Genomic DNA, 12,675 nt, shown 5'->3' with positions numbered 1-12,675 from the left:
TAAATTCTTACACAAATACAAAAACAAAACAAAACAAAACAAAACAAAAATACTCTGAAGCTATAAACACAAGGACAATATTCACTATATTCATTGCACTGGCATAAAAAGTTAAAACTGTTTTCAAATAAATAGATATGCAATCTTTCTACACCTTAAGCATGTATTTAGTTTTACATGTGCTAGGTCATAAATGGGATATTACCACTTCTTCCACCAGAAGGCCGGTGCACAATAATACTTTGAAAAATTCAGACACAGTTCCAATGACGATAGAAGAAAAACCTTACATGTACTGGGAGGAAAAACCTAAATGTACAATGACTGCCTTCCAAAAACAGGTATAGTATTAGGGCTAAGAGAGGGTAGAAATGCAAACCTTTGTTCTCCAGTGAAACACGAAAGCGTACCAAAAGCCAACAGCTTGAAGTTTAAAAGATAAAGATAGCAGCTAGAACATCTAGAATAAGATTGACAGGATTACAAATTTGAGAAACTATGGTGGCATGTCAATTATTTTAAAGTAAAATAATCATATGTTGGAAATAAGAAAAATGAAATGAATATTTAAGGTTATGATGAAATCCTTATTGGAATAGTTAAAACTGATAGATTTTGCACAGATGCATTTGGCTTTCCAAATCAGTAACATAATGAGGATAGCCAGAATAAATTCCCTTCCTTTCAAAGGTACAGAACTTATCTCCTAAGGATTTGCATTAAGAGAGGCCTAAATACAAAATAAAATCAAAATTAAAGCTCACCTGCAGATTGGGATTTTACATAAAAAATTAAATTGCACATAGTTTTTGATTTAGTGATAATACACAATCCCATAAATAATAATTCTAAAAATGTATGTCATGAAAACGGCATACTCATCAGTTGATAATATAAAATGTAACTCTTTAACAGAGAGTGATAGTGTGGTATCATAACATGGGCATACTTTCCAACAACAAAACCAAGCAGAGAGAAAAGAAAGCATACAAAAAGTGTACAGGAAGTTATTTTTGCTTGTATTGACCATAAATTACTGAAATTCTCTCTTTCATTTCAGTTATAAGAGTATTAACAATCGATGTTTTATTGCTTTAGTTACATGATTTCCAATTTCTAATAACACATTCCATTCATTGATAAAATTTAATTTAAATAAAACTTGAACATTAATATTTTTGTCTCAAAGAGGGAGGGAATGGAATATTTACAATGACACTAATCATTCAAATATGTCTATATACTTGTAAAATAATACATAATTATCTTTCTTTTTATAATATTTTTATATTATATATTAGAATTTCATAATATTATGTATTATAAAAATTTTATATTAAAGTAGCATTTTCTGATTTAAAGACTATATATCATAGGAAATTTTAAAGAATAGAATTACATTTTTAACAGTATAACATATCCATTATTAATGTTGTTATGTAAACAGATCAAACTTTTTAACAACTGAAAACCAAGAAATTAAAAACCAATCCCAAGCTATCCTTTACAGATATATATAGCTTAATTTTAAATTAATGTGAATGTAGAATTATTTTACATTAGAAGTATCTTATCTATGACTTTAATTGAAATAAGGATTTTACAAAATTCATTTGCATATAAAATTCTTTGAATGCTTTGCTGCACTGATTTTTTTTTTAATTTTTTATAAACATATATTTTTATCCCCAGGGGTACAGGTCTGTGAATCACCAGGTTTACACACATCACAGCACTCACCAAAGCACATACCCTCCCCAATGTCCATAATCCCACCCCCTTCTCCCAAACCCCATCCCCCCAGCAACCCTCAGTTTGTTTTGTGAGATTAAGAGTCACTTATGGTTTGTCTCCCTCCCAATCAGGGAAATACAAATCAAAACCACAATGCGATATCACCTCACACCAGTCAGAATGGCTAAAATAAACAAGTCAAGAAATGACAGATGCTGGCGAGGATGCGGAGAAAGGGGAACCCTCCTACACTGTTGGTGGGAATGCAAGCTGGTGCAGCCACTCTGGAAAACAGCATGGAGGTTCCTCAAAATGTTGAAAATAGAACTGCCCTATGACCCAGCGATTGCACTATTGGGTATTTACCCTAAAGATACAAACGTAGTGATCCAAAGGGGCATGTGCACCCAAATGTTTATAGCAGCAATGTCCACAATAGCCAAACTATGAAAAGAACCTAGATGTCCATCAACAGATGAATGGATCAAGAAGATGTGGTATATATACACAATGGAATACTATGCAGCCATCAAAAGAAATGAAATCTTGCCATTTGCGACAACATGGATGGAACTAGAGCGTATCATGCTTAGCTAAATAAGTCAAGCGGAGAAAGACAACTATCATATGATCTCCCTGATATGAGGAAGTGGTGATGCAACATGGGGGCTTAAGTGGGCTGCACTGATATTTTATTTCTATGAGTACTTCCTAGAATTACTATTGATAGTAATTTTGAAATTAATCATTTTGAATAATCCATTGCTACACAAGTATCTCCTACTGAGTTACTTCAGACTTTCAGAAATCTATTGTCTCTGATTTTTTTTAAGATTTTATTTATTTATTTGATAGACAGAGATTACAAGTATTCAGAGAGGCAGGCAGGGAGAAAGAGGAGGAAGCAGGCTCCCCGCTGAGCAGAGAGTCCGATGTGGGGCTCAATCCCAGGACCCCGGGATCATTACCCAAGCCGAAGGCAGAGGCTTTAACCCACTGAACCACTCAGGTGCCCCTGTTGTCTATGATTTTTGTACAACTTCACTCATCTTTCCTACCTGCAGAAGATGTAAATATTTCTATTATTCTTAAAACTGTCAAATGGGTGTAGATAGAAAAGTCATCCAAATTGTTTTATTTCTTTTAATAAAAATTTAAAAACCCTGGGTGCCTGGGTGGCTCAGTGGGTTAAAGCCTCTGCCTTCAGTTCAGGTCATGGTCCCAGGGTCCTGGGATTGAGCCCCGCATCGGGCTTTCTGCTCAGCAGGGAGCCTGCTTCCTTCTCTCTCTCTCTCTGCCTGCCTCTCTGCCAAACTTGCGATCTCTGTCTGTCAAATAAATAAACAAAATCTTTAAAAAAAAATTTAAAAACCCGAACAAGAAATATTTCAATTTAAAAATACTATCTGCTGGACACACAGATATGTGTGGCTTGTTTGCTTGATTTGTTGCCATTCTTGACTTCAATTTCCAATTTAGCATAGTCACTTGTTTGCACCTCCTATTTATGGCTATTAAGAGATATTATTAAAAATCATCACTGCCTCTGTGACTCTGTATGCGTGGGGCAGGGAGATGATATTCATTTCTTTCCTATTTCTACAGAAAGTTAAAAAGGTGGACTAATCTTTAGCATCTTCTGACAATCTTATTACTTCTTTTACATATAGGAGTGAAAAGAATCTAATGTGTCAGGTTTAAAAAAAAAAGGTCTGCACAACATGAATTTGACTGAAACCCTCAAATTTAAAGAAGATAAGAAATTTACAAAGTATTTGAACTAAGTATCAGAATAAACTCATAGCCTGAATATGAAATTTAGGATGCTTTTTTTCTCTATAAATCTGACCATTCAGAAATAGTTGGTCACCTATTACTTAAGTAATTTATAGATCTATCTGAATAATGTAGGCTGAGTCAGAAATAATGATCACCAGCTGTATATCTCTTATTAATGGAATCTATGTCTTATGCAAGCCACTTAATATCTTTGAATTTCAGTTTGCATAATAGTCAAATATCTTTGCCAACTTCTTAGTGTTTCTTGTGAAAATCACAAAATATAATAAGATACTATGTGTAAGCACAAAATATAATACACTATGTGCAAGTACACTATATAATAGTGAGATATTTTTATAATTCCTATTATTTTTTAAAAAGAAAGTATACCACTAAATGCTTTATGTTAGTTTTCTTAAAAAAAAAAAAAAAAAAAAAAGACCAAAAACTGTGACAGAGATGGCAAGTTGAATACCATCTCTGAGTACATGTTTCTCCTATGGTAAGAAACCACAAGATGAAAAAGAATGGGAAAATGTACTACTGGAAACAAAATTTTGGAAGCTGGAAAGAAGATAGATGAATTGTAACTCCGTTAAGTAAATTTAGAACACTCTCCTGCCCACAAAACTTACAGAGATTGGCATTTCTATATCTCTCTCAAAGCCAGAATGATCAAAGATCTAACAAAAGTAAAAATTATTGAAAGAATGTCTTTTAAAAAAGTTAGATGCTTGTTTCCCCCTTCTTTCTCTGAGCAGCATAGTGAGTGCTCCGTTCCATCCAAGCAGAGGACTAGAGGTTTTATTCTCTAGAGACAAAACAAGAACACACTGGACACAGGTTAGCCAGGGCAGGCCACGTTAAAACCAGAAGAAAGAAGTTGGAGTCTACACCCAACGTTGAGGTCAGTCAGTCCTGTTTCTGACCTGCTCCTTAGAATTCCTCCAGTAGAAACAATAGAAGATTTTTTTTCAAGTGAAACTGGACTGCACTAGAGAAATAATAATGACCAGTTAAAACACATAAAGTTCAACATGTGTGAGGCATCATTATTAATTATATAAATATTAAATCATTTTACAAGATTTCTATTAGGTGATAAGTACCTTTCAGCCATCCTTCAAATGAGGAAAATAGAAAACAGAGAGGTTAATAATTTGCCCAAATTTATGTGGCCAGTTAGTGGCAACACCAGGAATCAAACATTGACAGACTAGCTACCAAATTCATGTTTTTAATCATTACACTACATTGATTCTATGTAAAGACACATATCATGGATTCCCAACAAAATGATCCAACACATCACCCTCTAATAAAGCTCAATTTTTCAGTCTTGAGCAAGCTACCAGAGTTTCCAGTGAGCCTTTATCATCAAACACCAAAGATAACCAGATATTTGAAGGGAGCCTCTAATATGGAATATAAAGGGGGGAAAAAAAAAGGCATACATGCCTTCAGAGAGGTAAAAGATACTGCATAAATGAAAATTAATTAATTAATTAATTAAAGGATTCAGTTGAAAGAAAACACATTCAGGGAACAAATACCTATTAAAAGTCTCATATCAGAAATGAAAGCCTCAAGTGAAATATTAGAAAGTAAAATCTGAACAAAGTTTTAAAGAAATCTCCAGAGAAGTAGGAAAAAGTTAAAAAGACAGAAAGAAGGAAAGAATGTCCTGAAGAAGGATCATGAACTGAGAAAGGCTGAGTCCAAGTAAGTTCATAATCAGAAGCGAAGAACTTTCTAGACAGAGGGAAAAGCAGTTAAGAGATGTCATCTTGGACATAAAATTGATAGGCTGGCATACTTGAAGGAAGTATGCTTTGGCTGGAGCATATAGAGTCAAAGAACATGGTACCTGAAGATGACAGAGATATTTGACTAGAAAGATGACAGAGAAAGGGGTGACCAAGGTGACCTTACTGTTTCCCTCAGCTTTCTCAGCTTTAGATGAGATTTTTCCTGTGTCCAGGCCCCTAACCTCATTTCTATCCTGGCCTTTCCAGAAACCAGATGGTCCAACCATTGAGGTCCCTTTACTCTTTTTCTTAGATTACTCACTTCAGAAAATATGTAATTTTAAATTCTTCATTTGCATCTTTCAGATGCTTTTTAAAAGCCTCTCATCAGCTTTACAGTTCAGGACCATCTTTCTCAAGAACCCAGGAGCCATCCTTGAAATATAATCATCAAATAAGAGAAGTGCATCTACCATGCAGTCTCTCTGGGAAGAAAAGAGCTTAATTTATGTGGGCACTTTAAGTTATAAAACAATTCCTGTCATGAAGACACTAAACGTTTGTTTTTCCTTTGGGTAAGACCAGTTAACAAATACAGTTAACAAATGTGGTGGCTATGATGCCCCCACCACAGCTCTTAGTAATACATAGCAGCAATCTAGGTGGGAAACAGTACTTGCACTAAGGGAAGTGGTGTTGGAGATAAAGAGAAAACTAAGACTTCAAAGTGTGGGCATGTGCATATGCATATGTGTGTGTGTGTGTGTGTGTTATGGCTAGGGCTTGGTCATTACTGAGACTAATTGGTTTCTAGTTTAAACTAAGAAAGCAAAGAACATCAAAACAAGGTTGGAGGTACTTAAGAAACAGGTCTGCCATGTGAAGGCAGATATCTAACTTTGGAGTACAGGGGATAGGTAAAGGCTGAAAATACAGATTCTGGAGTCCTCCTGGACAAAGTAGTGGATAGATGAGGAAAGAAGATCACAGAAGAACCCTAGGATCAAACTCAGTGCAACTTTGAATTTCAGTGGCTGGCAGAGAAAACTGAGCCTGCAAATGAGACACACAAAAAAGTAAAGAAAAAGGAAGAAAATATGGAAATTTGGGGGCTGCAGAAATCAAGGCAAGAAGGTGTTTAGTGAACGAATGATCACTTGTAGTGATTTGTGGGGGAAAAATGTATTCCTTGGACTTAGCAAGAGAAAGTTCCTTAGTTATTTAGCAAGAGCTCATTTAGTGGAGTCAAGTATTTAGAAGTCACATGGAAGTGGATTAAGGAAGGATTTGGAGAAAGTTAATGAAAGTTAAATAGAGCCAGTAAGTGTCAAAAAAGAAAATATATATATATATATATAATATATATATATATATACACACACACATATATCTATGTATATATGTGATCTCCACAATAATCAGTACATACATATATGTGTGTGTGTGCGTGTATCCAAAGATAAACTATATATTTACATTTACTGATTATATATTTTTATTTCTATAAATATTTATATATATCAGTAAGTAGGACTCTGAAGAATAGGATATCCATGTCAGTAGACAGAAGAATATTTTGGTTTAAGTAAGACTTTCAAAGATTAAAGAGATTGAACATGTTTAAATGTCAGTGGGGAGGTTCCAGGAGAAAAGAGAGGTTTAAAAAGCCAGAGAAAGAAAGACAATAACGCAAAGTTTCTAATAAGATGAATCTCAAGTAGAATAACAGAAGATTTAAAACACTGCAATTAACTTGACCTTTGATTTTAAAATATTAATATTAAATACATGTGAAATTTTATTGATACTCTAAGATGTATTATTTAAGGAAAAAACAAGAAGTCTCAGCTAGATTTATTTTTAATAAATTAGAAAAATGTTGAAAATTTTCAAAGTAAAATAGACTATAGATCTTTGAGGTTAAAATCAATAGCTGGAAGCTGTACAAATGAAAGATTAGGAATAAAAATTCATTTAAAGTCAGTAAGCAAGTAATTCAAACTGAAATTAACAATATTTGTATACTGAGTGTGAAAGTTGTATGTAAACTTGCTTAGAAGGAAGGACATACCAAGTTGCAATGTGAACTAAAGATTGGAGGTGAAAGATGGGACATGTTGAAAGAACCCCATATACGATGTTTTGCTTAACCTGCCGTGTTTAAGATTGGTTTCATTCAGTGAAGTAGCTACCAACCATCATGAAGGGACAAGGTAAAATCATGGATGGGAACTAAGCTGCTGAACTAAAATGTACAGGCTGTGAAGGTTTTCTAGCTTTGGTGCTACAGAGAAGCAAGCACCTACATAGAACACCAGGACAGACTCAGGAATTGGCACATAGTTTGGCTCTGTGCATCACTGCTGCCAACCTGGTGAGGAAAGACTTTCCAAAAGAATGTGTTATTTAAGAGAAATATGAAAAATGAAAGTCAGGTAATGAGCTAAGCATGAAATAATGTAATTCTTTGTAAGAAAAGCATTGAGATAATGACAAATTAAGCATAATGGGAGAAGCTGTTCAGGTAGAGGTAGCCAAATAAGATAAATATTCAATTAGTGAAAAAAGAAATCTTATTTTACTCCTTTACTACACAGATGAGAGAAATGAGGCTACTTCATAAGAAAAAAGAAAAATTGCCAATGAAGGTAGATTTGTAAAAAGGGATGATAGCATTTATAAGATCATGATTTTATGGAAGAATTTTAATTACATAGTAAGATGATTAACAAAAATGAGAAACATTCTTAAGTATTATCTTCACAGTTATGTTGTAAATAATAATTTAGATAAATAAAGTTGAGCAAATAAATGATATGGTGACTCAAACACATTTCTTGAAATGCAATGAAAGTCAAAGCACTACAGAGAAAAAGCTTATTTAAAATTTTCTAAATAAAATCTCATTTTCTTAAGCAACGTACCCTGTCATTCTGAACACTAGAATCAATTTCTTTTTTGTTGTTGTTTTTGTGCCTCACATTAAAGACACTTTTTCTTCTGTGTTGAATCTGATGGATTTAGGGTGTCAACGTTTAGCAGTGTTTATTTTATCAGAATGCTGAGGTTTGTAAGCTGACTTGGTTTTGCTACATCAGCACAAAACAAATAAAACTAGTTCATAAGGCACAATCTTTTCATAATAGTTTTCAATAGAGCATAAAAGAAAAGAGTCTTGTCAAGAATAAACTTACAAAAAATAAGAAATACAACACTTTTTAAAAATTCCCAGATGCCAAGTGATTTGTGCTTTAAAAAGAGCATTTAGTTTAAATACTTGAAATATTTTAAACATACAGCTAATGATTTAAAATTTAAGGATATATTAGTTTGGGTTTCTGGCAGAACTCTAAATTTGCAACCTGAAATTATTTGGCTCTTTGCAGATCTCAAATAACTAATGGTTTTATGCAATGCTTTCCCTGAGCATTTTAGAGTGATTTTTAGAACTGTTAACATATTAATGTAAGGATAGTGCTTTGAAATTTTGTTTCTGTGTGTTAGAAAATGTTATGAAAGCTACTAAAGTAAGGATTACTCTTGTACCATTTGTATAGATCTTTTCTTATTGGGAAAAACATATTTTACAAATAGAAAGCCATCTTCATTTAAAAAAAAAATATAACCTTAGTTTAAATTCTTCAGTACACAAATGAAATTTTTTTCACAAATGAATTCTTCATCTTCATTTGTTTTGCCTCCTTTCAAATGCAAATTAAAATTTAGAAACCATATTGTGATCATTAACCCTGTCAGTGTAAAAATGATAAGAAAATAACATATCAATATTTATGTGACCTCCAGAAGCAAGAATTTAAAATTAACTTTTTAAGTACATTCTAGAAGAAAGTTTACCTTTACAAATGAAATGACAAATCTTAAACATTAATCTTGTTTGAACTATCATAGCCACGAAGTATCAAGAACACAGACAATCCAGTACTATTTTTGATAAGGTCTATTACATATAATATTAGAAGTATTGACTACAACTCAGATTCTTTAAAAATGTTAATCAAGTGGTACAACCTCCAAAACGTCTTGAAATAGCCTAAAAAAATACTTCTTGTTAAGAATCCACTTATTTCAATTTAAAAAAAACATTCAGGAAAAAATTTTTGCCTTCTAAACCATAATGTCTGGCAGAACTCGCCGGACTTTAGTGCATGATGAATATGGTGAAATTACCAAAATAAGAGACAGGAATTTCTGACCATTTTTCATAATTACCAAAGTAAATTTGTTGGTATTGGACACTTACTCAAATTATTTCCTCTTAATAAATTCCACATGATGAATTCTGTTTCTAATATTAACCTAAATATGTGGATACAAATGTTATAATAATATTTCTTATTTTGTTAGGAAAAAGTCACATGTAATAATCCCTAATGCATGGTTTGAAAATGGTCCTGACCAAGGTCTCCCTTGGTAAAGGAGAATTTGGCTGAGATTTGCATTTTAATTTTTTATTACAGTAAATAAATTACCAACAATACTGGAACATATGTGCTAGGTAAGAACAGCTGAGGCCTATCTGGACTCATCTGACCTTGGTCACTAGGAAATTAGAGTTAATTCGGGAAAACAGGACTGAAGCCATATGTGGTTCATATCAAAGATGGATCTGAGGCTAGTGCAGTGATCTGAAAACATTTGGCTGTTAGTGAACCTGTCAGTTCTTGGAATAATTCTGGCAGTTTTATCTCAAGGCATCTGCAATCCCTTAAAACAGGATATTTGAAGAGAGGGACAATGAAACAGAATGCTTTTCTCAGTGCTGTGGAGAGCTAATAGAGGAATAAGAAACAGCTTTATGACTGAGCATAATATGATGGGCAGCAAGTTTAAAACAATCTGGTGCAGTTAAAGGCGTTTTAAAGGTTATTATTTTTAGGTAGCTAAACCAGTATTTGGTAACTCAATTCTGCACTATTCAGAATCCCTGATATAATGAGCCTTCTGGTTATGGCATTTTATTCTTTAAATGAGATATCTTGAGCTCTGGTTAAATGTTTTCTTTTCTTATAAATAATAGTAATCAACAATATATTTTATGGTCATTTGGCTAGACTTGAATAAAATTAGGAAACTTGACTTCACCAGGTCAATAAAGGACCTTGAATAAATCACAATTTCTTGGCATTGTCTAACAAAAAGCTACAATACCAATTTCACAGAATTGTTATGATGAATAAATGAAAAAAATATATGAAGTCACTTTGACAAGCTATCAAGCTTTCTAGAGATATCAGGATATCACGATTTTATTCTAATCTCAAGTTTCACGCAATCAATCAATGGAGAAACATAGTAACTCTATACTATGACTGCCTTATACAATGACTGCAGCATTTTCCCACCATGTTATCCTATTTATGCCTTTTCCTTTAGAATAATTTATAATTTTTAGAGGTATGGAAACACTCACCTGCTTACTCATTTACTCAGTTGTTCTTTCGTTCTAATATTTATTGAGAACCTGCTGGGTGTAAAGGATCAGGCCAAGTCATTGTGTATGCAGAGATAGCCGAAAACAAAGCAGGGTCCCTGTCCTAGTAAAGCTTAAAGTCTCATAATACATGACAAGTAAACTAAGAATTAAGAAATTGTGTGATAAAGGCCATGACAAATGACAGATGCAGTGTAACCTAAATTGATGAAGGAAGACATGACAGAAAGTCAGAGGAAGTAATTTTCTTTCCTTTAAGATTCAAATCAGTCATAGTTTTTCTGGGTCCTCATTCTCTTCTAATTGAAACTCTGAGCTTTGAATAGTTGTGGGAAACACACACACACACACACACACACACACACACACACACACCCCTCACCCCCCCCCCAAAAAAACCCTGAACATTTGAAACACTTTTTAAAAAAGACTTATTTATTTATTTGACAGAGAAAGAGAATGAGAGAAAGTGAGCCAGGCGTAGAGAGGCAGAAGCAAAGACACTTCAAGCAGATTTCCTGTTGAGCGTGCAGCCCAACACAGGGCTAGATCCCATGACCCTTAGATCATGACCCAAGCTGAAACCAAGAGCTAAGACCCAACTGAATGAGCCACCCGGGCTGCCCAACATTTGAAGCTCTTACAAGAGCTGGCATTCTCACTTTTAGGCAGCCCCTTTCCTAGGGTTTCTTAATTTTATTGGGAGATAATGCAAACCTCACCAAAATATCTTAAAGATATGTATAATATCTGTATTGCTATAACCTTTATATATTTAACTATACCCCCCAAAAAGAGTGTTTTATTTCTAAATAGTAAATAAATGGCCTCAGTTGGATCCTAGGGACTTAAGGGAGAAGAGATGAACAACCTTATTACCATTGCCACTCACTGACTGGACAAGCCTATTTGAATGACTAAATGAATCCTTAATCTCAGATACAGTTTTTAGCCCCCTGAGGTACATTTTAATTACAAGAACCACACTCTGACCTAGGGGCTAGAACTTCCCATTTTCTTCAACTGGAACCCACTTTCCTTGCATATTTGGTTGCCTCAGTCCTTCACTTTCTTCGGATCTTTGCTCAAATATTACCTTTCCAAGGGAACTCCCACCATTTATCTTATTTATAATTCCCACTGTTGGCTTACCACAGATATGTCTCCTGCTTTATTTTTATCCATATAAAATAATAGTATATTATTTATTTCCTATTTTTACTTATGCATCAATTCAATTTCTATCTCCATCTACTATGAGATAAACTCCATAAAGATGGAGATCTTTGTCTTGTTTTGTTTATCCTGATGCCCCTAGACCTAGAACAGTGCCTTGTATATACCAATGGGTAACTTTTTTTTTTTTTAAAGATTTTATTTATTTCACAAAGAGAGAGATCACAAGTAGGCAGAGAGACAGGCAGAGAGAGAGAGAGGAGGAAGCAGTCTCCCTGCTGAACAGAGAGTCCGATGTGGGGCTCGATCCCAGGACCCTGGGATCATGACCCGAGCCGAAGGCAGAGGCTTTAACCCACTGAGCCACCCAGGGCCCCCCCAATGGGTACCTTTTTGAATAAATGAGCCAAAAATGCTTAGATGGATGAATATATGCATACAGTGGAATTATTTCTACTGGGCTAAAATGTAAAAAACAAGAATGTTAGTCTCAGCTCTGGTGTTACCAAGCTAAGTGATATTTGGTGAGTAACTTCATCTATCTAGAACTCAATTTGCTCATGTGCAAAATAAATGGGTTAAACCATATAATTGCTAAGATATCTTCCATCAAAGAAGGTCTACATAACTATGCATATTTAGAAGAATAACTAGGTAGATTTACTTCTTTCATATTCTATTCATGCCTCAATTTAATAAAGAAAAGATTACCACTGGCCTAGTTTTAAAGCAAAGCATAAAGAAATCCCCATTATTGCACTGCATACAGAAATTTAAGTTCCA

At 34.0% G+C, this 12,675-nt stretch overlaps 1 protein-coding gene across 3 annotated transcripts in view; it reads right to left on the bottom strand.

Moving 5' to 3' along the window:
* GRIK2 (glutamate ionotropic receptor kainate type subunit 2) overlaps positions 1-12,675 on the bottom strand; it is a 638,217-nt gene that overhangs the window by 30,226 nt on the left and 595,316 nt on the right. The window lies entirely within an intron of this gene.

This window comes from Mustela nigripes, chromosome 5, assembly GCF_022355385.1.
Source record: "Mustela nigripes isolate SB6536 chromosome 5, MUSNIG.SB6536, whole genome shotgun sequence".
Taxonomy (NCBI): domain Eukaryota; kingdom Metazoa; phylum Chordata; class Mammalia; order Carnivora; family Mustelidae; genus Mustela; species Mustela nigripes.
Note: the sequence above shows the minus strand (reverse complement) of the source record. Positions and strands in the feature narration are given on the sequence as shown.